We start from the raw sequence: 14,926 nt of genomic DNA on the forward strand, positions 1-14,926 counted from the left end.
GAGCGCGCGCGCGAGCCGCCGACGCCGCTGCCGCCGCCGCCACCGCCGTCGGAGCAGTAGTCGTCGCCGCCGCCGCGCTGCTATAGCCAGTAGTGGTTGACGAGACGAGCGGCCGTCTGTCTGCGTGCGACTCTCACTCTCTCCCTATCACGGCGAGTCAGCGCGAAAACAAAGCTCTCGCGACGAGAGCCGCTGCAGCTCTGCTCTTGCGCTGGGCGGTGCTGGACATCCGGCGAGGAACACGCAAGCATATGCTGCGAGGAGAACAAGTGCCTTGAGTCAGTGTCGCGTCGCTCCGGCCGATCGGGAGGGAGAGAGAGGTTAAGTTGCGGCGAACTCGCGAGCGCGAGGGGGCGGAGTTCGCGCGAACTAACGAGCCAGCAGCAGCAGCACACCACGTTCGTCCTCGTCGTCTGCTCGTGTTGCCGCTTCGGCGAGTGCCGAGCCTGCTGGAGAGCCGAGAGCGAGAGTGTGCATCGTCATCTGTGCGACGAGTGGTGCGAGCCGGTGCACGAGGGTCCCGAACTGTCCTCGCTCTCTCCCTCCGAATCTACTGCGATCTCCTTTCGCGCGCGCCGAGTCCTTAATCCCGCGGGGGGCTGATATCCTCGCCCCGCCCGAGCCTGTGTCTCCCTGTGTCTCTCAGTGTGTTTGTATCTGTGTAGCATCGCAGCAGCCGTCGCAGTGTGTCGCGGGGGAACCACACCCCGGCCGCCCGGAGAGGATCTTCCTCGTCGCCGCTGGATTATCGTCGTCCCACCGAGTCGAGGGTAAGCCGAGCGGATGTGTACGTGATCGTGAGTGTAGAGTGTGTGCTTGCGTGTGTGGCGGCGGATTTCCACGCGGTCCACACGAGGCCGCGCCGGTCGATCCGTCTGCTGCTGCTTACGGGGTGCACGGAGCACTTGGCTTTCTCTCTGGGCTTGGGTCTCGTCGGCGAGGTTAGGTGTCTCTCGATAAGACGCGCTAAGATGGATGGTGGGTCGACGAGGGCTTCTCGAGGCTCGGCTGCACAGTCTCATGCCGAGGCGCGAATGGGGAATTGTGTTGCGGGGGTGTGAATTGTCCTACGCTCGCTCTCCGTGTTGGTGTGGTTTGTTAGTCGCCGCCGCCGCCGCCGCCGCCGTCGATGTAATTGTGATGCTTGTAACGTGCCGTATAATGACCTACTTGCCGGACGTGCATGCGTTGTTAAGCAGGTATTCCGCGTAGCGGAACGTTATTCTTACGTGCCCACTGCAACCTATAAATAAATTAGTACCTTAGAATGATGGATGTGTCACTGCGCGGGGAATATTCTATGCACCTCACCGCCAACTTGCTTCTCTCCTTTTCGTAACCGATACGCGTACTATACGCGCAAGTAATAATTAAACTCTGTGCGAATTCAAAGCTACGGTCGAACAGACGCTTAATTAAAAAGCTCACCTCGTGAAAGGCCTCGGTGAACTTGATAAAATCATCGCACCAAAGCGTATATGACCTTTGCTCAAACAATTTGCCCGAGCACACACGAGGCCGCCTCCGTGTGTGTGTGTGTGTGTGTGTGTGCGGTGGGCGCAGGAAGCAGCAAAATCCCTCGGCAGCGGCGGCGGAACGGGGCGTGCGCCAAAAACACATAAAGAGCTAGCGAGAGAGAGAGAGAGAGAGAGCTCGGGGGCAGAAATTCTGGCATCCGAGAAATTTCACGGCGCGCAGCAGAGGCCACAAAGGGAAGAAAAGCCCGGCGCCGTTATTGGGACGCGACGCCGCTGCTGCTGCTGCTGTCGAACGCGTGTTTGCTCGCTACCGAGAGCTGTGTATGGCCCATACGGAATTGGACACATTTTTTTTTCGCCGCGAAAATAATCGTTTGTGCGCCGTGAAAATTTCATTCGTACACACAGAAAACAATAACTCGCCAAAGGAATCTCGACAATACGCGACGAGTTAAAATTCTCTTTTGTACAGCTATACTTATACCCGCCGCGCAAATAATAAACAACGTGTCTCGCGCAGCGCTGAAAAAACTTTCCTCGCGCGCCTGCACACGTGCACGCTCTGCCCGCTGGTCCTTGTAGACCGCAGCTAAATCAATTAAAAGCATATTTATATTTCAATCAAAGTTTTTCAATTACGACTTTGCGGCCCGTGAGCACACAAAGCTCGGCCCCGAGACATTTTTCGTCGAAGGACGAGAAGAGAGAGCAGAACGGCAATTAACCGACGTTAAAGCGAGAGCGAAAACCCTTATTAACACACGCGCGCGCTCGCGCTTCGAAAAGTAATCACGGCCGCTTCAACACGAAGCATAATTTCGCATCCTCCCCCGAAACTCTTGCCGGAGTTCGCAGCCCAGCCTCGAGTCGTCTCGATCGAGCCAGGATTATCAGTTTTCAACTCGTCTCCTCAATAACGTTCGCGCGTGTGTACATCGGAGTGGGACTACGGACTGTTTTATTACTCCTTTGACGTGGCCCCGGGAGATGCCTCGAATCGTGAAAGGCTTTTACGGTTCGTTGCGGTCCGCGGCCAATCGCGCGCGAGCACTGGTCCGGAATACGATTTACAGTCGCGAAGCGAAGATTTACAATGCCCCCGGAATTTACGTGCGCGCATCCGCCGTATAGAGAGCGAGAGAGATCTTCGGGTTCACGCGCACCGGCCCAAGACGTTGCGGAACGCTATATTGCGCCGCCGAGTTTGCAGAGAGGAGAGACTTTTTTCACCGTTCAATGCCTTCGAGACGCTTTTCCAGAGAACTTTGAGGGATGAAAAACTAGGTGTATTTTATTCAACCCCTAGCTGAACTCTCGAATCGATACAGGCGCTTCATTCGAAATTCGAACGCGTCTACCCATCAAGTTTCCAGAGCGGCGAAGAGTTCGACGACACGACTCGTGAATTTGCGCGGCGAAGAAACAATTTATTCCCGGCGCACTTAAAAATGAAAAACTTTCCTCGCGGAAGATAGGGCACATCCATTTCCCAGGCTGATCAACGCGTCGCAGCGCGAGAGGCGTATATAGCTGCCGAACGTAAACTCGAGAGCGTGGCACCTGAATAAAAAAGGAAAAGAGAGAGAACGTATAGTAGTAGGCCTCATCGGCTATTCCTCCGCAGGGGAGAATCGCTTTTCTGGTATAGGCGCGGCGCGCACACGGCTCGTCGAGATTCACAGCGACGAGCGCGAAGATAAAAAGTCCCGCGTCTCCCTTTTCTCGCGTATGTGCGCCTACACACAGCCCACTCCCCCGGGAGAGAGACGGCGAGGCGTAATAGATCGCAAACGGATCCGAGATGTATTAAAAATTACCGCTTGGGCGCGCGTGTTTTTCTCGCCATCGAGTATTCAGGGGTCGGCGGTATTGATTCGAACGCGCGGGATTTTCGTATTTCGGAGGCAATTAAACCGGCTGAAACGGTTTCTCGCTCTCAAGCTTTCCGGGCCAGCCGGTAGTTCATAATGGATTTCTCTCTCGCTGCTGCATGAAATTCCCCAAAGAAAATGTCCTCGAAACTCGAGGGTAGAGAGAGGAAAAAAAGCAGAAGCTCGGAACGCGAGCGAGTGCGCACGCGCGGCTTCGCCGCATGAATGCCATCGCAGATTGTGGCTGAATGGCAGAGCGACGAGGCTCTCGTGTACAAATTAAGTGCTCCATCAGCATCCTTCGGGGACTCGACGAGACGACGAGCAGGCGGCTCCCTTTCTCTCCCGTTTTATTTTCATTAATGGGATTCCTTTAAAAAATGTGGACGCGCGCGCGCAGAGGGCTGCGGACTTGACTATCGCTCGAGCGTCTTTCGGGCTATGTATAATGGAGCGCGCGATGATGCGCCGTATTTTCGCCGGAACGATACACGAGGGTGCATCAGTCAGACCGCAATCAGTTTTCCTACTTTATTTGCCCCTCTTCTCTCCGCTGCGCGGGATCGCTGCTCTCTCTGAAATATTCACTTTGAGTTTAATGCACTCGGGACGCCAGGCAGACAGAGAGAGAGAGAGAGAGACTTACTTTTCGAATTACGCAAATTCGAATCCACCTCGTATTCTGATTTTGCGCATAGCCGCAAGTGGTAAGCAGCAGGTATGGCCAGACGGCGATATCGTCATAGGCTTGGCCGTACTTTCAAGTTTCGCGCAGCGTCGATGGCATACATTTTTTACGAGTCCCGGGCCCAATTAGGCGACGGTACAGCCGGCCATTCGAGCGGGAAAAATAATTGGCCGAGGTTAGGGGGCGCCCGCGGTGATTTCTCCGGGGCCGCCGGCCGGCTCAAGCGCTCAGAAATAATTAAGACGGAGCGCTCATTGTTTCGGGGCCGCGAGGCTTTTCTCTCTTCTCTGCGATGTTTTTTCTATTTGCGCTCCAGCGCGATTCAATCTTTGCGTCGTTAGTTTTTCGATTGGTATTTTCTTTTTCGCTGATCGTCGTTAGTAGTCGCAATGTTTCACACTGACAATAGCGAACGGGTGTATTGTTGCAAGCATAACTCGGCTAACGAGTAGATATAGCGCCGACTCCAATTGCCGCTGATAAATGCAAAACGACACATAAATTTCAATGAACAACAACAACAGCAACAACGGGTCCTGCGCGCGCTCTCATTAATTAATCATTATCTGCAGCGGTCGCGCGCATTGGAAAGCTAATTAATGTTAATATTCGCACAGAAGTAATAACGCCGGGGGGCGATTTACGAGTTTACGGCTCATAATGCCGCCGGTATTCGCGCGCCGCGAACTATTAGTTCCTAACGATCGCGCGGCTGTATAGCGCGCACTCGGGCGCCGGAAACAACTTGGTCGATCGGATTACTTCCGGCGATTGCGCATTATAAGCAAAAAACAGTGGAGAAGAGTGGAAAAGACAGTCTCTCTCGTGGTGCGCGAGCGAGAGAAACTGGGCCAAAAGCGAAGCGAAATTATTGGTATCGCTTCGAACAGTTGGCCGAATCGAAATGAAGTCACGATAGCATCAAACGAGATTAGCCCCCGGCAGGTTGACCCGCTCGACTGCGCCGCTCTGCTCTACGTCCGAATCCCTCCGATCATTTTTCTGTCCGGCACTTTTTCGCTTTTTTCGATCTCTTTCTCTTTTTTTACGGTCGCGCGCGTATAACTCTCTCCCACTGTTCCGTCGAACAATGCGCGCTCGCGCTCCGATGGTAATTTATGAAGTTATTTTTATGTTTTGCCAAAGCCGCTTGCTTCTCTTTGTTCCTACAGCCGTACGCGAGTTTTGTTGATTGGGATGATTTCGCCGTGTACGTTTGCTCGAAATTACGATAAATCGTCGAACGTAAAACCAGAAAATCAGACGGTAATGGTTTGTTAATAGCGGCAAAGTTCCAAAAAGCAGCGAGTGACTAATTATCCGGGCTAATGGACAGCCGTTGACGGGATTCCCCTCCGAGCGGCCAAATAGATTTAAATAACAAAACCAATCGCGATCGGAATAAATCAGATTTTCGAGAGTGCGCGTTTTCGTCATATCCGCCGCTCACGCGGAGTCGCTGCATTTATAACGCGCCTATCGATAAATATTTTTCTCTCCACGGTGCGCTAGTAAATAATAAAAATTTATCCCCCATAAAACGAGCGACGTGCGCGGGCGGTGGTGTAGGGCATCAACGTAAATGAAATTTACACCGAGGCGCGTTTTCCATTACAAGCTAATATCGGCCTTTGCTCGTGTTCCTCAATAAAACGGCCGTTTTACGCGAAACCCATCAGATCTTTCTCTCTTCCGACCGCGCCGCGATGAAAAATATAAATAAACGATTTTTCGACTCGTCCCCTCCATAAATCTTAGGCATCGCACGTGAACGAGAAAGCAGAAGGGCAGTAGTGCGCAAAAAAGTATACGCTCGTCGACGTATTGTTTCGCGGCTTTACAAGCAGCAGCGGCGCGTGAAGTATACAACGGAGCGAGGAGAGAGTGTACGTATAGCCCGAGAACGTAACTGCCGCACTTTATGATGATCACTTCTATTTTACATGCGTTTGAAATTTCATCGAACCGGATGCAAGCGCAGATGCGCCCGACTTTATTGTCTCGCCCCCGCAACTCTCTCTCTCTCTCTCTCTCTCTCTCTCTCTCTCTCTCTCTCTGGCTGTGTCCCGTATTTACGATAGGAGCCGATCACGCGAGCGCTTCTCTGATAAATGGCCTTTGTGGTTTTGAACGCTGTTTGACGCTCGCGCTTTTTTCGACGCGATGCTGCAACGCGTGCCAATTTTTCTCCCGCGGGTTCATGGCACATACGGGCGCGGACGGTACGATGAGGCGTTACTAATCGGGTTTCGATGCTGTAATTCGCCTGTCCGATTGCTCCGGATTTTGACGACTTTGGCAGCTCTGGGTGTATTCATTTTTTACAGCCGCAGTGCCGTTTGGCCCGTCGAATCACACCTTAGCTAATCAATAATCGAGCAGCTCCTGCACAAATCAGTTGAGATAACGCGATTTGCATGAGAAAATTGAGTCCAATTTTCAAAAGTATTACGTATGACCTAGAATCGCGCACAACCTCTGACGTCAGAGAGGGAGAGAGGGAGCGCGCACGAACACTCATATCCTAGAACGCATAGATCCGCTCGAAGGCTCCGTAGAAAATTACATCTTTTTACTGGCGATTGACGCCACCGCTCCTTTCTCCCACGAGAAGCAATTAAAAGCCCTGCTTTCCGAATCTATTTTAACCTCAGCCACGAATAATTCACGGCCTGTCACACAGAGCTGGGAGAGCAAGACCGTTTGACATTGCGCCTACTCTCGCGTCACGGATACACCTTTTGACCGACAAAATTCGAAAGCGCACGAAAGCGAGAGAGAGAGAGAGAGAGAGAGAGAAACTTGGATGGCATCCATACTACTTATACGCGCAAGTAGAGCGAGTCCGTCCTTGCTCAGACCCGGCGCGGCTGACTCGTTAGAAAAGTAAAAGGCCGTGCCAATCCTGCACACTTTGCTCGCGGCGACGACTGCATTACTCGAAGGTCACGCGCGACCCCGTTCAAGGTTTTGAAGGTTTCGCTCTCTCTCTCTCTCTCTCTCTCTCTCTCTCTCTCTCTCTCTCTCTCGCTCTCTCTCTCTCTCTCTCTCTCTCTCGCTCTCGAGGCGATCCCGCTGAGATTGCAGTCGCGATCCTGCATGTAATTCTCTCTCTTCCCTCACCTCCACCGAGAACTGCAGCCTTTTTTCCTCTTTTACGTGCACGCGCGCCCGCGAGTGCGAGCCTCGTTTTAAGTTTGGCCTAGAATATCGCCGAGCTATACTGTAATTTATACGCTCCTTTTTCAAGCGAATTTCTCTTCTCCGCGGTAAGAAATCCCGCGTTGAATAAATATTTTGAAACTCATTTTTAGCCGTCGCCACAGAGCTTCGGGTATTAGGATTTTTCCGCGGAGATCTAATAATACGGCTATATTTGCTTAATTATTGACGGTGCAATAGTTGAGCATAAAACCAAGTGTATTATCCTATAGACATTTTATAGCCCTCGCGAGCCGCATGCCTTCTACCTTTCACCATTAATTATCCCCTAAATATTTCAGGCGCCGCCAATTTCCGCAAGAGCGAGCGGCACATTCTCACAAAATTAGTATAAAAATCGAATCCCCTCCAATAAAATTAGACCCTCGGCGATTGAATATTTGACGAGAGGAGCGCACTCGGCAACGGCCAAAAACTGGCGGCGAAACCGCCCCATACATCCTCTCTCTCCCTCTTGGACCGCGATCCAGGCTGAATAACCCAACGAGATCTTCGCCGGCGGTAATTTAGGCCCGCCGGCTCTGAAACATTCAGCCGGTGCGATTAAATATTGCCGAGAGCGAGGAAAGGACCGATCGTGAGTCGCGATTTCGTGACGGCCGGCCGTTAATGGCGTGGATTCTCGCCTCTTGGGACGGAAGCGAGAGCTTTCTTCTGGAAATCACGATTGCCCTGGCCGAATTTGTCACGCGACGCGCTAACTCGTGTGCGGGAGGCCACTGTGGAGTGGAGTCGATAAAGCTAACCGGCGGAGAGAGTATTTTATCGATAAGCGGCGATTCCTCGGGTGTACACGATGATGCGTTAGTTTGTTAATGAATCGTCGCGCGCGATAACGCTGTTTCGAGAGAGGGGCCACCGCCGTTGCTGAGTTTATAAATAGCCCGGAATGTTGTCGGGAATTAGGTGACCTTTTGGGTGCGATAAGGGCCGCGCGGGTATTTGGTGAAACGTGAACGCTCCGGAAACTCGGCCCATTATTTCTGAAGCGTGGAAAATTGTGATTACGAGATATACCTACTACGCTGCACGCTGATTAAGACCAACGTGTCAACGCCGGAATCCACGGCTATAAGCTCTGAACTAGATGCGAGTGTATCGATTGACAGGGTTATTTGGCGCGGAAAACGAATCAAATTAAGGGTCTGAGGCCAGGTACATTTTTCTACTCGCGTGAGAAAGCTTGTGTAATCAATGCGACAGGATATGGAATCTTGACTATTGCGATACGAATGCAGAGGAAAAAGCGGTGCGGCGTTTCCTACTACTCCTCTAACACTTTTCATTAGCGTAAAATGTGATGAACATTTCCGATTCGATTAAACGATCGCGCAACACTGATTTAACGTAAAGTTATTCAACCTTTCCATCGGGGATTTTTTTTTCGTAAACTCGCTCGCTTCCATCCCCGCTCGAAGCTCGGCAGCTGCCTCCCCCGCAAGGCGGAACTTACACCTCCAAAGAAGCCCGTTTAATAATCAAGCTAGCCCGCCGAGCGCAAAAAGCTCTCCCTCGCTCTCTATGTACGCCCATATCTCCGAAAGCGCGCGTCTCTCGCATAGCCGAGGGCCGCCCGAGGCGTTCCGCGGGCAAGATTCTTAAATCCGGCCCTGCGGCTCCGGCGCGCGGCCTGTGTATGGCATTTCTCAGGGGCTGCTGACACTGACAAATAGGCCGAGTCGCGCGCTCGCACCGGCAAATATTGCGCAAGGGTAAACAGATTTGTCATTCCTCCGGCGGCGGACGAACGCACAGCGGCGACTCGGGCGCGATTAACGCTCTGCGCGACCGTCGACGCGGGGGCACGTCCGGCGCTGATTTTTCGTCTTCGGAACGGGTTGAATTTTTACACGCCCCGTCGAAACATCGAAAAGCAATTCGTCACTGCGCTGCGACCGGCGAGAGCGAGTTGCGTTGTACTACTAATCCGAGCGCGTATAATTTAACGAGAGAGTCGTCGAGTATAAAAGGCCATTAAACTTTCTCGAAATAAAGGAAAGGGGGTATTTAATTATTCGCCGGTACACGATTCGCCACTCGTTCATCATCCATAACTCATCCGCGCGAGAGAGGCAACGACGGCGGCGGCGAGTTCCAATAATAAAACTTTTGCCCCATTGACGTCAGGGGTCGTCGCGGGCGGTGCAGGGGGGGGGGGGAGGGTGAAAGGAGCTCGGCCGATATACTTTTGTCGTTGCGCTGCAGCACAGCCCGTGCGAAAAGAGCAAATAAACGAGCGCTGGATACTCTTGGTCCATTTAGAGATATTTTGCTCCATTGCACTCGTGCTTTTGAATAATTTCGGAAAGCGATTCCATTCAAGTTGGCCATCGACGCCGACGTACTACTATCTCACTCGCTCTCTTGCCTTCTCTCAGGAGCGATCGTATCAATTTTGAATCCGGTCGCCGAGGAGGGGGGAGGCTTATCGTGTCGCATCCGACGACGGAGCAGCACTCAAGTGCACTTAAAACTCAAGGAACTCCCCCGCGTGCAGCCGCCTCGGGCTCGCGGAATAATAACCCGACGGCTCTCTCTCTCTCTCTCTCTCTCTCTCTCTCTTCTCGACGATCTAGAGATTCGCCTCTCTCTCTCTTCTCTATTTTCGCCGGCTGCAGTCTTTCGCCGCTTCTCTCTAGCCGCTCGTCTATATCGCTGCTGCTGCCTGCATTTGTTTTTTGAGCTCGTTTTTCGAAAGATAAGGCTTTTCTTTGAAAATCCCCGGTTGTTAAGAAACGCCGAGAGTCCACTTGAGTTTTCCGAGTGAATTTCCTTTGTCGTTCGCGTCGTAATGCTACAAGTTCCTTTTCGAGTAACGCGCGGAAATGTTTGCAATATTCTTTCTCGCTGTTTTACACCGGAGAAGGAAGAAGACGAATGAAATTGGCGGTGAAACACACAAAGCATATTAAAATGTGCGACGCGCGAAGATCAAAGGATCTCTCGCCTTCTCTTCGCTGCTCCGGTGTCTCTTAATACTCGGCGCGTTTCTTTCCACTGTTGCAGAAAAAATTCACTCCCACAGCGGAGAACGTATTTTTCATGCAAACGCGCCGAACGAAGTACCTGTTGTTGCTCTCGCTTTGGAACACCATTCATTCGACAATTACAGGACAGTCGATTGACGCGAGATTAATCCGTATTCCCTATATATCACCCTCGTAAAGCGACGACTCTTATTCGCCATAAATTCGAGCGGTAGCGTATCCCTCTCCCCCTTTAGTGTCGTGGAAAAATTTCCCAGTGACCCAAAGCGCGAAATTGCAGCCCTCCATCTCTCTCATTCCTCTTTTTCTTCGTCTCTCCATCGCGTGCTCCTAATTCGAGCTTAATAATCGCTTAAATGAAATTTAAAGGACGGAGCTCTCGCCGCGGTGCGAGCGAACGGCCCGGGAAACTGGAATTTGCGCTCATTCGACTGCTCTCCCAGAGAGCGAAGTTATTATGCCGACGTTGTGTGCCCCTGCCCGGCTAAGTAAGTTTACGTTTATACGCCGGCTGCTCCGGGCAGCAGCAGCAGTGCTATATCGCCGAAATCGTGGCACACAGCTCGCAAATAGAAAGTTTGCGTCGCAGCTGTGTACGTCTCTCTCTCTCTCTCTCTCTCTCTCTCTCTCTCTCTCTCTCTCTCTCTCTCTCTCTCTCTCTCTCTCTCTCTCTCTCTCTCTCTCTCTCTCTCTGCTTTGCGTGTGTGCCGGGTTTATACGTGTTTCTTGAAACTCGCGCGCACGCTGAATTCACGTCCGAGCTATTAAAACGCCGACGAGGCGCTGTGTGTATCGGAGGGCATACGCTTCGGAAGCTTCTTAAATTCTCACGCGGCGGTTTTCCACGCGGGAATTACAAAGTTATTGCGATAATTGTGCGTCTCGCGCATAACTCATTAGCGCCTGTCCCGGGACAAAGTTCATATTACGCGAGGCTCTCGAGCGCGAAAACGCGTACGCACTCCATTTTCATCTCCTTAATTAAATGCCTACCCATCCATTCAGTATACAGACACACACGTTCTTCAGTGCTGTATCGCAATTCACGCGCGCAACATCGCGTGGGAAATTACAGAAATGCATATCCCGGGAATACGATGCTTCGCGCTTCGCTGGCGCTTTTTAATAAATCGCGCGCGATCCCTCCGCTGCAGATCCACGCGTATAATGGAGCACTTTTGAGAGAGACGCTGCAGTATATAGGGGCGCGCGAGAGACGAAAGGAAAAATATTTGCTTTACGAAGCGCGCGCGCGGGGCTGAAAATCGATCTATCGCAAATACCGGGGATTCTCGTAAACAGATTCGTCTCTCGCTGCTACTGTGTGTACCAGCTTGACTCTCGTGCATTTTTCTTCTCTGTCGCTTTTAATACGGGAGACGAAATATCCCGCTATAATAACGAGTCGCGGAGCGTCTCAGCAGCTTCGAGTATCAACACAAACACAGAGAGACGCGATAGAGCCAGACGAGGCGAAGCGTATTTAGTCGTCTTAGCCTCGAGGGCGTCGCTCTCTATACACGATAACGGATTGGCCGGAGTCTTAGGCGAGCGGAGTAGCTCTGCACGGCTAGAGAGGGATATACTCGATTTTCGAGCGGAAGCGAGCTCTGGACAAGTGAGACACGACTAAGTGCACTTTCCGCCGCGGCGAGCTCACGTTCTATTCGATTGCAGAAGCTTGGGCGACAGTTGCTGCGCCCGCGGAAGAGTATTTCCTTTCTCGGATCTCTTTTTCGATTTGCGCCGGCTTGCTATTTTTCCACCGCGCGAGCCCCTGTCTCTTTGGCGGCGAAATCATTGCGTGGATTGGTCTATTTAAAAACCGCGCACTTATGCGGTGAGAACAGAAACGAATAAAAAAGCGACGCAATCTCGCGAGGTGCCGACGTATTTTTTCCCCCCGCAAACGAATCGGGTCATCCGACGCTTAAGGCAACATCAGCGGAGGGGAAAATAGCGAGTTGCGCTCGTGTAAACAAGCGCGATAAAACAGAGGCATTGTCACGACATGTGTCGCGCGCTGCACAGAAGCGCTGACGATTTTCTCTCGCGCGCGTTTATTCGCTTCGATCCGACGAGCTTTTTTTTATTATGAGCCTAAGCTTTTCCTCTTCACTCTGAGCTTTATCGGTGTTTTTTCCTGGGAGTCGGCTCGAGTCGCAACGCTTTAATCAGCGGAGGGATCAAAAGCAGAAACTAATTTACACGTGCCTTCATCTCCATTTGCGCCTAACGCCGGTAGTTTAGACTGTGCAGCCGTAAGCCGATGTCCTTGGAATCCGTAGAATTTCCGCTCGGTCGGGTCCCTCTGTCATCTCGTTCGGCGCAGCAGAGCGACAGTAGTGCAGTCTCTCTCTCTCTCTCTCTCTCTCTCTCTCTCTCTCTCTCTCTCTCTCTCTCTCTCTCTCTTTCTTCGAGCGCCGGCAAAACCGCACGGAAAATTCTAGGGTGTACCTTTGTCAGACGCCGAACTACCCTCGCAACTTGCGCCAACTTGCAATTGTGTCTCGCAGTTTCGCGCGCGGTGACGAGGGAGCGAGTTACGCCCGGTAGTTCGTTGCGCCTCGTCAAGTATGCAGGCTGTTTGACTTAATTTTCATCCTATACTACGCTCCATCTATACATACATCTCGCGTTGCTTTCTTTGACGACCTTTCGCTCTCTGAATTTTTCACGCAACGCACACGCGTCCCCGTACTCCATCATCCAAAGCAGTCTCCGAACTTGCATGCTCGAAAGATTGTCGAAACGGCCGGGACATGCAAAGCGCGCGCGAGCTTCTTTTTCCATATACAGCCATCTCCGCTATGCGGCATCCGCAGGGAGAGCTGCAGAGCAGGTCTCGAAGCCCCGCAGCGCCTTGAACTCTTTAAATACATCGATTAGTACGTTTAGCATCGGCGAAAATTTTCCAAACTCCGAGGCTAGAAATTTCGAATTTCCAAGTTTGCCTGAGCCGCTGCTCTGGGAATTTCGGAAGGTTTTGATGCATGCTCTCTGTGTGTGTGTATGTGAAAAGCTCACTCAACTCGAACACAAGCTCACTGATATAGCTGCGCTCGTGTGTTTTGAAATTCCGGTCTAATTTGCGATCGAGCGACACCGCGCTTGAATTACGCTCTCGTCGCCCAACTTTTGTTAAAGAGCATATAGCGCTAGTTCTCTCGCGAGGGAAATCAAAAAGTTCTTTTTGTAAATTTCTAATTACCAGCCGCTTCTTTTTCGAAGCGCGAATATGTTATTCCTGGAATGGAATTACAGGGGAATATAGTCCCCGGGGCGACGGGTCGGAAAGTTATTTCCGGCGAATTCGGAGAATTTCGAAAAGGCAAACTTTTTCATCGACGACGCGCCGCCTGGTTATTAATCAAGAAAATTATCGAGTCGAGGAGACGCTTGTGCGCCTTCGATTAATTACTTTGCGTCGAGGATTGAGCTTTCTTTACTCTGTCGGCACACACACACACACACACATAGCTCGGGATGAATAACGACTCGCATTTATTTTAATTCGGAAAGGGGGCTGTTTCAAACTAATTAAAAGCTCCCGGTATGTTCGTTTCTGGTGCGTTATGTAAAAGCTTTTAATATGATTCAATTACGCTTGTTCCGGGAATAAAGGATTCGGAATTTCCGCGAAAATAACTCTGCTAATATTCAAAGTATCGACGAATAGGCGCTTGCTGATCAGTTGGGAATTTTTCGAAAACGTTTTTCAGATTTACCGTCCGAAAAAAGGCTAGCGTTTCATCGCTACAAATCAAATAAAAACCCTCTCGCGCAGATACCGAAAAGAGCAGAAAAGGGGAGAGAGGAGTCTTATCGCAGCGGCTTACAGAGGAGCCAACTACGACTGGCCGGACACACAATGAAATCTGAAATTGTACATCGGGCCGCAGCGAGCAAAACTCGATTCATAGATCATCGATGTTATCTCGCGCATTCCGTTCCTAACTTTGCGCGAGCGGTATACAATGCCGTAGTCGTAGTAGTAAACAGAGCGAGAGGAGAAAACTAAAGGTACTACGGCAGTGCGGCTCAATTAAATCGTTTAACGATCCTCCCCCGTGCCACACAATGAGCCAAGTATGCACGTGTATACACGGAGGCAGAAGGCCGCGGCGGACAATCGCGATTCTGCAGCTTCGTCTTTTCAGCCACGACCTTCGCGGCTTCCGCGCGCGCGCGCGTGTGTGTATGTGTGTGTGTCTGTATAACCAACTCGCTGCGAACAATTTCGACAACGGCCGAACTTCGACGAGCATCCCAAATATTCGCTCTACAGCGGTGTACAGTGTTCAGATTCCTGCAGTCTCTTTGAAAGAGAAGAAAAGACACGCGAAATAAACTTACGCTGATGTAAAGCTCTCTCTCCCTTTGAGAGAGAAAAAATACACAATCCTCCGCTGCCAGTTTCTCAAAATATTCGTCGTCACTCGATTCGCCTTAAAGCGGGAAAGTTTCCCGCCGCCAGCGCGCGCAATACATCCGCAGCTCTTTTTCCCGCAGCCAGTTTCCCGTTTCGCGAGTAGCATAAAGAAGCGTCTCTCTCTCTCTCTCTCTCTCGCTCTTTCTCTCGAGCGCAGGTGCATTTTCGCGGCGCATCACCGCTATAAGCATATACCGACGGAAAGCAAGTGGCACTTGGCGCGAAACTTGAGCCGCTCTTTCCCCCGT

At 51.4% G+C, this 14,926-nt stretch overlaps 1 protein-coding gene across 6 annotated transcripts in view; it reads left to right on the top strand.

The window, feature by feature from the left end:
- Window positions 1–14,926, top strand: part of LOC100119623 (protein turtle) — a 186,552-nt gene that overhangs the window by 122,429 nt on the left and 49,197 nt on the right. For 5 of the 6 annotated variants that reach the window (XM_032597515.1, XM_032597510.1, XM_032597511.1 and 2 more), the window contains exon 1: window positions 64–770. The exons of the other annotated variant lie outside the window; for it this stretch is intronic. The gene's annotated coding sequence lies outside the window, so the exon portion shown is untranslated. Of the gene's footprint in view, window positions 1–63; window positions 771–14,926 lie in introns of those variants that run through there. 6 annotated transcript variants of the gene reach the window in all.

Source organism: Nasonia vitripennis, chromosome 2 (assembly GCF_009193385.2).
Source record: "Nasonia vitripennis strain AsymCx chromosome 2, Nvit_psr_1.1, whole genome shotgun sequence".
NCBI lineage: Eukaryota > Metazoa > Arthropoda > Insecta > Hymenoptera > Pteromalidae > Nasonia > Nasonia vitripennis.